Source organism: Palaemon carinicauda, chromosome 40 (genome assembly GCF_036898095.1).
Source record: "Palaemon carinicauda isolate YSFRI2023 chromosome 40, ASM3689809v2, whole genome shotgun sequence".
Classification (NCBI taxonomy): Eukaryota; Metazoa; Arthropoda; class Malacostraca; order Decapoda; family Palaemonidae; genus Palaemon; species Palaemon carinicauda.
In genome coordinates, this window is record NC_090764.1 from 22,404,268 (window position 1) to 22,414,378 (window position 10,111).

A 10,111-nucleotide genomic window follows, 5' to 3' on the forward strand; every position below is an offset into this window, starting at 1 on the left:
ACGTTAAAATTAAGCTTTTAAGGTTATCTCAAATTAATTATTTATTGAAAGTAATGTAATGAAGTAATAATATCAAATTAATGACTTATCGACCGTAATGATGATAATGACGAAATATACAGAGAATAATAAATGAAGACATATACAGAATGGAAAACTTATAACAACCTTGTTCTTGAGTTTTACGATTCCCGAGAAAATCTCGATAATCATATCTACACAGCCAAAATGTCAAGATATCAATACATACATAAACTGGCTTTCACTAATGTAAAAAACGCAACCTCAAGAATAGCATTAAAAAAGGTAGGCGTCATAATGAAGTTAGTCATGCTCAGTAATACGACATATGTCACAGAAAGAATAGATCAATTACCAATTTTGACACTAAAAGTGGCAACATGGCATGTACAATTTGAAGACCAAAATACAGGGCGATTCAAATCGCCTGCATACTTGTTGGAGTCCTTCCTTGCTCGTGCAAGTATCACCGAACCATGAATTGCAACATGATTCTTGACAATTTTAATTCCTTTTGGATATTAGATGCATCTCGTGCAATCAGCTCGATATACAGAAAAATAAAATAATCCATTTTTTAGCGAAAGAAAACTGAAAAGCAACAAGAAACTTCCTTTTGAATTTATGTTAAAGAAATACCTAATCAGTGATCAGCGTCGTTACTACCAAATTAAATTTTAGAAACATTTATGGAACTTTTCATCATAACTACCACCTCTGTGAAGTATCACTGATGCGTTCATATTAAACACAAACACTGTAATGGGCACCAATTAGAGAGGGTTGTGTCAAGTGTTAATAGAAAGCATATATACGGCATTATACACCATAATGCTAATTCTACTCTCTGCTAGTACACAAACACACCAATGGGCACCAATTAAAGAGGGTCTTTCCTAGTAAAGTGATGGAAAGGATATGCACAGCAGTATACTGTATACCGCCACTGCTAATTCTCATCTCTGTTTGTGACGATCAAACATCATTGACACAGCAGCTAATGCACATTACCGGTAATATTTTCTGGGATATTGAATTACGAACAGACATTTTGATTTATGGTAGATCGGACGTTTGATTTGTTAGTATTGTATCACAAAATATTACGAGGTCGAATGTATTCGCTAAGGTGTTACTTTAGATTGTATGGACAGTTCGTCCAAGAACGGGGTCTTGCTTTATAGCAACCGATGAAAAGTTTTGAAAGCGTCCTCAAGACTCTAGGAGTCTGATGTGGACAATGTGTGACACGTTATCATGGTAGTAGGGGTCTAAAGGGGATACAACCCCCTCTCCCCTCACACACGAAAATAACTAATTTAAATTCTTCCCTCATGAACTGTCATGAGGCTAAAGCCAGTGTCTGCCTTCGAGGGCCAAGCAAGCGTAAACAACAAATCCTGTGCGAGTGTTGGTATCCAGCAAAAACGGTTTTGTTATGGCTGTATTGGATATATAATAGACTTCCAAATTATTCAAATCAAATACTAGCGAAATTACTAGAATGAAATCCAATCAGTCGTTCTGTCCAATATCTAATTCTATGAAAGGTTACAATTTCTTCTACAGTAGCGCGAACTCTTGTTGTATAAATCATTGAGGAAAAGTTGCTTTGAATAGGCGCTAAACTAAATACCAGAAAAATCTTACTTGAAACCAAACCCTGCATCGATAGCAACCTTGCTCTATAAGCAGAAAACCACGCTTAAATCAGGAGAGCGAACCCAAAAACATGCATAGAAGTTTTCACTCGTGTAAGTGAATCATTTTTCTTTATGCGACAGCCTTCTTTCCAAAGTCAAGTACAGAAAAATGAGAGGAAGAGGAAGGACGATTCAGAAGAGAGAGAGAGAGAGAGAGAGAGAGAGAGATGGAGAGAGAGAGAGAGAGAGAGAGAGAGAGACAGACAGACAGACAGACAGACAGAGAAAGAATTACATTAGACCTCTTGTGATTGCTGCCAAATATGAGAGAGAGAGAGAGAGAGAGAGAGAGAGAGAGAGAGAGAGAGAGGGAGGGAGAGATATTTCATTAAGCCTCTTGTGATTGCTGCTAAATAAGAGAGAGAGAGAGAGAGAGAGAGGAGAGATGAGAGAGAGAGAGAGAGAGAGAGAGAGAGAGAGAGAGAATTACATTAGACCTCTTGTGATTGTTGCCAAATATGAGAGAGAGAGAGAGTGAGAGAGAGAGAGAGAGAATTTCATTAAGCCTCTTGTGATTGCTGCTAAATAAGAGAGAGAGAGAGAGAGAGAGAGAGAGAGAGAGAGAGAGAGAGAGAGAGAGAGAGAAATTTCATTAAGCCTCTTGTGATTGCTGCTAAATAAGAGAGAGAGAGAGAGAGAGAGAGAGAGAGAGAGAGAGAGAGAGAGAGAGAGAGAAATTTCATTAAGCCTCTTGTGATTGCTACTAAATAAGAGAGAGGAGAGAGAGAGAGAGAGAGAGAGAGAGAGAGAGAGAGAGATTTTAGAATTGCAATATCAACTAAATACCATAATTAAATTTTCCCTGCCCATCCACTTTTATTGAACACGACACTAGACTTCCTTCCGCATATTCCGTTGCTGTGTATTTCTTTAAGAATTAAATATAGTATGACATTGTTGGGAAGTTGGTTATCTTTTTTTCTGTAAAAGTTAGTATAATTCGCCGTCATGCATAAAATTACCCATTGCAATAATTTAGTTGAAAGAAAGAGAAAAATGGAGAGATCTTGAGAGATCTTCTCCCAAAACCAAACTTTTATAAATTAGTAAAAGCCATTGGTTGGGAAGGCCAAACGGCGCCAAAAATGCTACGGCCGGGGAGGGGGGGAAGGGGGGGGGGGGGGTTAGATGCAGGTGCACCTTGAACTAGAAGTTAAAAGTTGGTTCAAAGAGGCTGAAGTAGGAAAGGGGTATCAAGTATTATGCCAAATGCCTCGTGTCAGCGACTACCTTCGATTAAAAATATCTAAATGAATTATTCAACGAGTGTGATATAATGATGTAATAATATCTAAAATTAATTACTGATCAAGGTGACAATAATGACGTTATATACAGAGAATAATAATAACGATATATACAGAATGGGAAACTTACATAACCTTGTTCTTGAGTTTTATGATTACCGAGAAAGGGTCGATAATCATATCTCGAGAGCCAAAATGTTAAGATATCAAAATACATAGAAAAACTGGCATTCACAAATGAAAAAAACGCAACCTCTTATGAATAGCAATAAACAAAAATTCCCTTTAAATTGAAGTCAATCATGTTCCGTAATACGAGATATGTCACAGGAACGAATAAATCAATTACGAAATTTGACACAAAGTGGCTACCTGGCATGTACAGTTGACGACCAAAATACATGGAGATTCAAATGGCCTGCATACTTGTTGGTGTCCTTGTTCATGCAAGTAGCATCAAACCATGAAATTGCAATATGATTCTTGACAATTTTATTTCATTTTGGATATTAGAGGCAAAGTTTGAGTTAGTTCCAAGATAATTTTGCATCTCGTGTAAGCAGCTAGATATACAGTTATATAAGAATAGCAGAGGATTTAATATTTTATTGTTAAGGAAAAGCCGCAAGAAATTTTCTTTTGGCGTTTCTATTAAAGAAATATACCCAATCATTGCCAAGTGACGTTACCACCAAATCACTTTAGAAGGAATTACCGAACTGGCCATCATCACTCTCACCTCCCAACTATCAATAATGCGTACACACACACACGCGCGCGCGCACACACACATGCACACACACACACGCGCGCACGCACACACACCATGCACACGCACACACACACTGTAATGGGCACCAATTAGAGAGGGTTGAGTCTAGTCCAGTAATAGAAAGAATAAATGCAGCAGTACTCGTATATATCATAATGCTAATTCACCTCTCTGCTAATACACAAACATTAATGGGCACAAATTATAGAGGGCCGTTCCTAATAAAGTGATAGAAAGGATATGCACAACAGTGTACTGTATACCGTCATTGTTAATTCTCATCTCTGTTTAAAACATCACAAGTACAATAATTAATGCAGACTACGAGTAATATTTTCTGGGATACTGAATTACGGACAGAGAGATCTAGGAAAACACATTTTTGGCAAGTACAAAATAGCAGACAAACTTGTCACCAAGGTTTTGTTTTAGACTGCTTGGAGTGTATGAAATGGGTTCTTGCTTTATAGAATCCGCCGAGGAGATTTAAAAAGCGAACTCAAGACTAGGCGACTTGTGTTGACCCCATGTCTGGCAAATCATCAAGATGAGGTAAGGGTCCAAAGAAGGTACACTAGATAACACCCCACTCTAAAATCATAAATTCAAAGTCCTCACCTTACGGATTGCTATGAAGCTAAAGCCAGTGTCTGGCTGAAAGGCAAAGTGAAACAGTAAAACCTGTTCTGTCGAGTTTTGGTATCTTGCATAAACTGTTTCGTTATGGATGTAATGGATATATAATCGACTTATGAAATTGTTTAAAATAAAATACTAGCGAAATCATTACACTGAAGTTCACTCAAGCATTCACAATAAATAATCTCATGAAGGGTTACAATTCCTTCCACCTTAGAGTGAACTTCTGTTGTAAGAATAGACACAAAGTTGCTTGAAGAGGCGCCAAACTAATCACGAGAAAAATCTAACTTGAAACCCAACGCCTGCATCGATATCAACCTTAATCTACAGGCAAGAACCAACCTTGAAATAATGACGGCTCACCTCAAAAAACAAGCATTGAAGTTTCACTCGTGTGATTAAATGATTTTCATTTATGAGACAGCGTTCTTTCAGAAGTCAAGAAGTGGAGTATTCAACAGTTTTATAAGAGAGAGAGAGAGAGAGAGAGAGAGAGAGAGAGAGAGAGAGAGAGAGAGAGAGAGAGAGAGAGAGAGAGAGAGAGAAAATGGCTGTAGAACTGAAATATAGACTAAATACTGAAATCAAAATCTCCCCGTCTAGCCACTTTTACTGAACACGATACTAGACTCTTCTGCATATTTTATTCTGTAATTGTTTTTTAATTAAATAAAGTATGACATTGGTGACAAGTTAATTTTTTTTCTTTTGTAAACATGAATGTATAATTCGCCATCATGCATATCCACGTGCTACCCAAATACATGTTTTATAAACTTAAACGATTAAAATACGAAAATAAACATATATACATTTTGTTTTATCAGCATCACATTACAGAAATTTATCAGCTTAAAATTATGAATAGCTTTAAGTAAATATCACTCACGTCAACTGGCTTATCTGCCAAACATTATTTTGTGTGTTTTGGTCGTTTAATGGCTGACTGCCGAACTAGCAAATACCGGAGATTGCTCTCTAGTCTGTGGCTCTTAATATCAGGAACCAGTTAAATACACTTTAATCCATAAAATTTATCTCCAAAAAGCGTTATTAGGCAAATTCGTCATTTCCATATCATTATACTTGTTTATATGCTCATGCCAGCGCATGTTTTGCGGGATTCTAAATCCCTTGAAAAAGGGATATTGAATTCATTTTCATGTAGGCACGTCATCGTTGCCTTTGAAGTTTCCTATACAATTACTAAATAAATTAACCACCAGTCTTGAAAATTTTAAAAGAACAAAAATATCTACCGCGGTGCACGTATCTTCGGTACGAAACAACTGGAATATTTAGATAATTTTTTTCATCATTATTGAAAGTAGTAGTAGTAGTAGTAGTAATAGTAAATTTTTATCTTTTAATTTGCATAATTAGATCATCTTTCCTGAAGACATGATATATTCGAAAATCAAATATATAACAGGTACGAAGTTAAAATTGCCAAAATGCACAATAAGACAGCACTATTGTGTCTGTTTTCCACTCCCACATATCAGTGTTTGCTAGTTCCATCTATTCCAAGCAAATTTGTCCTTAGTCATGAAAGAAGAGAACATGAAAATAATTCGCACTGAATTTTTGTTCCGTTCATAGAAAAATCATAAATAAAACTTTTCGAAAACCATTAATAACGAAAAAAATACTTCACATCTTTCAACGGGAAAAGATACAAGCGAAATTTTATCAATGGTAAAATTTTTATCAAAATATACGTAGTGTAGTTAATTCAACAGAAGGAAAATAAGCAAGAATTGGTTACGATAAGAAATTAATGTTTACCGAGTTTATAAAATGGTTTGGAGTTTGATGGTCATTGAAAACATTTATTTGGTTATCTACAACATACATTTGTTACCCTTTTTCAGGTATATACATTATCAATAAACGAATAATTTATAACAGATTACAAAGTAGTTATTTGTAATAAAGGTTAAGGGAGCGATTCTAATCATAGTATATAATGTAGAGAAAGTATATATACATACATATATATATATGCGTGTATATATATATATATATATATATATATATATGTATATTATACATGTATATACACATATACTGTATACACACACACATATATATATATATATATATATATATATATATGTATATATATATATATATATATATATATATATATATATACATAAATATATGGTGCAAACAAGTACAATGTCGTACTTCCTTGTTATCTTGAAAAGGTTCCACAATGATGTAAGACGTGTTTGAAAAATTGGTGTATATTTGTAGATATTACAAAATACGTTTAGAGCTTTCGTCCATCATCTGTGGACTTGGTCACTAAATTGTTTATAAAATTACAAGTCAGGTACTGATATAAGGAAAACAGAAATACATAAACAATTCAAATACATAGCCATATAGTTAAAACAGATTAAAATCAATTACAAAATGATTTCAGGTTGTTGGGCCCTTGTCCTTTCCAAAATTCTTTGAGATCTTCTGGGTGGTATGTTACGATGTCAAACCATTCCTCCGGGAAAAGCAAATGTTTTTACCGAGGAATTCAGTATTATCTCCGATATGACTGACATATCAACAACGAAATTAATGTGTGGAGATTTCAATCTTTGTATGGATAACGCATTAAATAGTGATGGAGCTACCTTCAGTGAGCTCCTGGAATAACAAATTGGTTAATAACGCCAATTGTGCAAAACTTCGACTTATCCATACATTGGGTTTAGTTTTGAGTGAGGGACTAAATAATAATACATCAGATCTTAGGTGTGGAAAAGTGCCCTATTTCTCCCATGCATAATTATATAACTAACTGAAAAACAGGGTACTTAAGAAAATAAGTTTATAGATATAAATCAATGTTTCCTCCATTGTGTGTTTATTGATGAAAGTATTAGAGACATGGAGTAAAGTTCAAGTTATTTACAGACGATTGAAAATTTTGCTTTTCCATAAATGACATTGATAATACAGCTGAGAATTTAAACCACGTTCTTACTAGTGTTTCGGAATCGGTGTTAATCAAATAACTAAAACCTAAGAAAATAAAAGCGAGTTAATGGTGGTGGGAAAGAACTATTGCATAAACCTTGGTGACATCCAAATAAATGTTGACAGTATTGTCCAAATATTTAGTAATGTTCGTGTCCTATGTCCATAAAAGATGCAGCTAAGGGCTGAATCCTGCAGAGGCCCTTAAGTAATACCTACGGTATACCGCGTGAGGTACACTGACAGCACTAACTTCCTACGGGAGAAAAATTGCTTACTAAAGTAATAAAATGCAAACCGAGGAAAAGAAACATCCAATTCTCTTTCTTCAACCCAAAGAAATATGTTTATCACTAATCAAAAGAAATGTACTTCCTTCTCCACAAGAGTTACTAGTAATATGTTTAACAAAATAATCAAAAGGCATGCTTCTTGTGTTTATTAAATGTTCCTACATATAAGAAAAAGAAATAGACATATGCAGAGCATATTAGAATGCCATAATAAACGGACATTAAGAATAACAGAATGGGTTCCTAGAGATTGCAAACGAAGCTGTGGAAGAAGAGAAGACGATGAATTAACGCGCTAAGAAATTTGCAGTTATAGATGACATAGATAAACCATAAACAGGCGTGAGTGGAATGGCATACTGAAAGGCCTTTGTCCAGCAGTGGACTAGCTACGGCTGATGTGATTATGACATGTATATAGGGGATGAGTGTGTTGACGAGATGTCAATTAAATTAGTAATCGGCCTATATATCTATATCAAAAATGTGAAAATTATATCGCGTTACATTCAGTCACCTGTAAAAGGAACTCAAATCATGTGGACGGGTATCATGCTAGGATTTTTTATTCATTGAAAAATAACGAGGTAAGATTTTCTCTCTCTCTCTCTCTCCTCTCTCTCTCTCTCTCTCTCTCTCTCTCCTCTCTCTCTCTCTCTCTCTCTCTCTCTCATATGCGTTGGAGTAGACGCACCACAACAATAATTGATGGTTTTGGAAATCAAATTTGGATGAAACAAATCACCATACAGATATACCAGAGCAGGAAACAAATTTATGACTTCTGCTATTTGGCAAATGATTGAACCATATTAATCTCGCTCTAAAAAAAGTTAATGGATGGTCATTTCGATTTCTCATTACCGTGGTAGAGTTATGTCATGCATTTCGATAACCTACTCCATCCATAGCGTGGAATATATACTCCAATTAACTTTTTGTGGATTAAGGCTTTTATGTGGTAAAAACCTACAGTTCTGAAATCCTCTAAATGGAATGCACTTCAGCAACAATAAATCAGTATTTACAAAAATAGTAATAATTATATTTACTCACTTTGGAAAGCTGATATGAAAACTAGGAATGATTCAATTTAATCAATAAATTCAAGTATGTAGCGTATTGTTAATTTTAGCAATTCTGGGTAAATCGAAGCTGATTGGTTAAAGTTATAATTAAATCTGATTTATCTTGTGCAACGCAGCTTTGTTGTTCCGAGTTTATGAAGTCAGCATTACAAATTGAAATTTCATATTTTACACAAGTATATGACATTACTTGGCGTAATATGGACCAGTAATGATACTTTACATTAAAAATAACATCATGCAGTGCTCATGTCATAATTGTATTAAAATAGCCCTATTATGAGTTTGGCATTGATATGAGAAATCTTTAAAAAAAATCCATCGTTTATTTCTAACATAAGCATGCATACCCATTAACAGATTTGCAAGACCAAAGTCAAAGCAATTTCTGATAAGAGATTAGAGATCTAATCGATGTGACCATTCCTAGACGCGGGGTTAACCGAAGAAGGTTTATTCATGACATTCAATTTATCAGCACATGTTGCTTCTAGACTTTATGTTATGATGTTTGGACGAATAATTGGTAGGGCACCAGCCAACCATCGAGATACTACCGCTAGAGTGTTATGAGGTCCCTTGACAGGCCAGACAGTACTATATTGAATCATTCTCTCTGGTTACAGTTCACTTTCCCATAGCCTACACATACACCGAATAGTCTGGCCTATTCTTAACAGATTCTCCTCTGTCCTCATATACCTGACAACGCAGATTACCAAACAATTCTTCTTCAGCCAAGGGTTAACTACTGCAACTATAAATGTTCAGTGGATTCTTTCCGTTTGGTAAGGGTAGAAGAGACTCTTTAGCTATGGTAAGCAGCTCTTCAACGAGAAGAACACTCCAAAATCAAACCATTGTTCTCTAGTCTTGGGTAGTGTCATAACACCTGTACCATGGTCTTCCACTGTCTTGGGTTAGAGTTCTCTTGCTTGAGGGTACACTCGGGCCCAATATTCTATCTTCTTTCTCTTCCTCTTGTTTTTTTAAAGATTTTATAGTTTATAGATTTTTATAGTTTATGGTTACAGTTCTTAAAATATTTATTTTTCCTTGTTTCCTTTCCTCACTGGGCTATTTTCTCTTCTGGAGTCCCAGGGCTTATAGCATCCTGCTTTTCCAACTAGGGTTGTAGCTTAGCAAGTAGTAGTAGTAGTAGTAATAATAATAATAATAATAATAATAATAATAAATGGAAGTTTATAAAACTAAAATGTCTTTACAAAGGCAAAGAGAAATAAAAGAAAATATTCCTTACTAACTATCCATAACTAAAAACGAAAACATGGGTAAAATCATACAAAACTGATTAGCTGAACGGAACTTTAAGAATATGAGAGAGAGAGAGAAAGAGACC

General features: G+C 35.0%; 1 protein-coding gene across 1 annotated transcript in view; it reads left to right on the plus strand.

Annotated features, from left to right (window-relative positions):
* The window catches only part of LOC137631865 (putative neural-cadherin 2), a 117,894-nt gene that overhangs the window by 9,737 nt on the left and 98,046 nt on the right, over positions 1-10,111 (plus strand). The window lies entirely within an intron of this gene.